Source organism: Silene latifolia, chromosome Y, assembly GCF_048544455.1.
Source record: "Silene latifolia isolate original U9 population chromosome Y, ASM4854445v1, whole genome shotgun sequence".
NCBI lineage: Eukaryota > Viridiplantae > Streptophyta > Magnoliopsida > Caryophyllales > Caryophyllaceae > Silene > Silene latifolia.
The window spans coordinates 482,167,292-482,170,980 of record NC_133538.1 but is presented as its reverse complement, the minus strand read 5'-3'; the positions used below and the strand labels follow the sequence as shown (position 1 = coordinate 482,170,980).

Sequence of the window (3,689 nt, the reverse complement as noted above, 5' to 3'; positions counted from 1 at the left end):
TCAATCAAAATTGTTCAATCAAATTACTAATATTATTAGTGTAATATATGAGTGTTAGTAACCAATTTTAAGGTAAACTACTAAACAAATATCTAGCACATATTATTTAGTAGAGATAAGGGATAATCTTGGGTGCAATCAAGAGGAGTGGCTTCTATACTTGAAGTATTTGTAGGATCATCCTAACACATGGAAATCTCAAGAACAAGTGTGGTAGGAGACTTCACTTGTGCCCAAAATATCCGAAATATCAAATGTAATGAACCGTTTTTCTCCTTACTCTTGTATTTGTTTTGCATGCATAAGATCCTTATGTTTTTATGACGAAAACATTAAACCAAAATATGTGATATTTAAAATATGATTTCCTACATTTCTCGGCTATAAAGATCAACCATGAAACATGGCTCATGTAGTCGGGGAGCTCTCATTGTCTTATCAAGATTAAAAGTAATTGTTTCATCTCCTACTTCGAGTGTGAGCTCTCCATGTTTCACGTCAATCACCGCTCCCGCAGTGCGTAAGAAAGGTCTTCCTAGAATGATAGGAATGTAGGAATCCTCCTCCATATCAACAATAACAAAGTCCACCGGGATGAAGAACTTGCCAATTCTTGCCGGCACATCTTCCCATACCCCTAAAGGTGTCTTTGTTGAACGATCCGCCATTTGAAGCGTGATATTAGTGCACTTAAGCTCTCCCATTCCTAGCCTCTTGCACACCGAATATGGCATGACACTCACATTTTCCCCAAGGTTACATAGAGATTTGTTGATCGTGGTATCGCCAATGGTAAATGGAATAGAGAACCTTCCCGGATCCTTTAGTTTTGGAGGTGAACTTCCTTGTAGGATGACACTACTCACCTTAGTGAAAGAAATAGTTTCAAGTTTCCTGATGGATTTCTTCTTTGTAAGAATATCTTTCATGTATTTTGCATAGGCCGGAATATGATTGATTAATTCCGTAAATGAAATTGAGACTTCCAAGTTCTTCACAATCTCCTTAAACTTCCCAAGTTGTTCATCAAACTTAGGCTTAGCTTGACGACTTGGAAATGGAAGCCGAATCACAATAGGCTCTTTCTCTTTAGCCTTCTCTTCATTCTCCTTTGAAACTTCTTGAATGGTGGTGGGTTCTTCTTCTTTCTTAGAGTCTTCAACAACTCTTTCCTTGTCACTAGCATTCACAACATCTTTATCAACGGGCCACTTCGGCCCTTCATACATTGTACCACTCCTTAAATGGAAGGCACTCACCGAGTCTTGTCTTGGGGTATTACCTTGAGGTGGCAATTGCCCCTTTTGTCTTCGTGAACTTGAAGATGCTAATTGAGACATTTGGGTCTCCAACATCTTTGTGTGAGCTAGTATGCTGTTAATGGTGATGTCTTTTGCTTGGCTATCCTTTTGCATTTGAGTGAAAAATTCTTGTTGGTTCTTTTGCATTTGGAGGACCGCTTTTTGAACATCAAAACCTTGGTCATTTGTTTGATTGTATGGAGGTTGATTTTGATAACTTTGGTTTTGCTTGTAAAAGGGTCTTTGAGCTTGGTTTCTCATTGGAGGTGGGGTGTATATTGTTTGAGGGTTTTGAACATTTTGGCTTTGTATGAGAGGTTGGGATGGAAGTTGGTGTTTTCATTGTAATAGTTGGAATAAGGGGTACCACTCTTGTATGCTTGGAGAGCATTTTCTTGTTCCCCTACATTCACTCTGGTTATGTCCCAAAGTTCCACAACTCTCACATGCTCCACTTGGAATTGATGAGGATGCCACCATGGCATTAACATGTTGCTTAGGTGATTTGGAGGCCTCTTCAGGTTTAGACATAGCCTTGTCAAACGTTAAATTAATGGTGTCAACTCTCACATACTCCACTTGGAATTGATGAAGAGTCCACTTCATGCTTTCCTCCTCTAGTAGCCTTCCGAGGTCTACTATATTGTGAGTTATGGACCGCCATTTCCTCAATCTTGTTCCATGTTTGATTATCATCAACTTCGGTAAACATACCATTTGATCCCATATTGAGAATGTTTCTGGAGTCTTCATATATACCATTCCAAAATTGTTGTACAAGGAACCACTCGCTAAGTCCATGGTGTGGACAAGATCGACAAGTATCCTTGAATCTCTACCATGCTTCATACAAAGATTCCTTATCCCTTTGTTTGAACCCGGTGACTTGGGCTCTCAACATGTTAGTCTTCTCTGGAGGATAGAACGTTTTGTAGAAAACAAGTGCCAATTTCTTCCAAGAGTCAATACCAAGAGTAGCCTTATCTAGGCTCTTCAACCACTGTTTTGCGGAACCAATCAAAGAAAACAAAATAAGACCCATCGAATTTGGTCCTGAGTAACTCCGGTTTGAGAAATCGCATCACAATAGTCACAAAAAGTCTCCATATGAGAATGAGGGTCTTCACTAGGCATCCCCCCAAATTGACTTCTTTCAACCAATTGTATAAATGCGGATTTTGCAACGAAATTACCGGTCAAATGTTGTGGTGTAGGAGTACCATTTGGTAGGTTCTCCTCGGTTGGTACGGAATGTGATGAAAATTTAGGCATTGTGGGTTGATTTTGTGGTTGGTTTTGTGTTGGGTTATCCTCTCCTTCTCTTTCAAAAGGGTTGATGAACTCAATGAAAGACACAACTAAAAACAATCAAAGAAAATCAAATCAAGTTAACACCGTCCCCGACAACGGCGCCATTTTTGCTCGGATCGGTTTTGTTACTCGTCGTCAAAAGTTACCTGGACCAAAACAACATTTATAACTTCACAAACTACTCTACTCTTAGTAAAGAGGTAAGTAAAGATCGGATCCTAAGGGACGGGTATTGATGTAGGATTTTCGGTTGAAAATGATTGTGTCTAAGGGTGTCACAATTTGGGCTGAGGTTGGAGATCAACTAAACTAATCAACAATATAAAAGCAAAGCAATGAAAACAAGAAACACGATTAAAATGAGATGTAAACAATTGATTAAAAGCACTAAGGTGTCATGAGTTTATAGGGGATTCATGAGATTTGATCATACAAACATGTTCTCTACTAGATGCAAGCACTTATTGTTATGACGGGATCGAGCTAGTGTATATCTTACAATCCCTAAGAAGGTTTGGGTACCGGCGCCGAATCGATTAGACTGTACAACACCTATAAGTCGACTTAATCCTCCCTATCCAACTATATGTATGGTCTAGTGAGACTCGAGTTGGTTTATGTCTTACAAGTCTTATTAAAAAGATAAGTGATGGGTAAAAAATGCACGGACTCATAGGGTCCCCTTTCATCCAACATAACATGTGCATAAGTTGAAATCACAACAAGCAAGCAAATTTATTATGAAAACATATTAGATAAAGTATGAATCAATCCCCATGTTGGTTTCCCCTAATTCCCCATTAACCCTAATTAGGGAAACTACTCACTCATTATCATGTTTAACATGCAAACAAGGTTGTCAATCATACTAGCAAGGCAAAACATGATGAACAAATGAAGATGATTAACAATAATTAAAAAGGGATTAAGAGAGAATTATATCTATAAAGATGATTCCAAATAATAAAGCAAAGAATAATATAAGTACTTGATGATTGATGGAAGGTTCTCAATCCTCCAAATAAACCCAAATAATCTTCTAATTACCCAAAATAAATGATGAACAATAGATAAATT

The 3,689-nt window shown here is 38.2% G+C and overlaps 1 non-coding gene across 1 annotated transcript; it reads left to right on the top strand.

Moving 5' to 3' along the window:
* Nucleotides 1-2,095: 2,095 nt before the first annotated feature.
* Nucleotides 2,096-2,202, top strand: LOC141636315 (small nucleolar RNA R71). The gene has a single exon (XR_012540935.1). It is a non-coding gene; the product is annotated as a small nucleolar RNA R71 (small nucleolar RNA).
* Nucleotides 2,203-3,689: the final 1,487 nt, after the last annotated feature.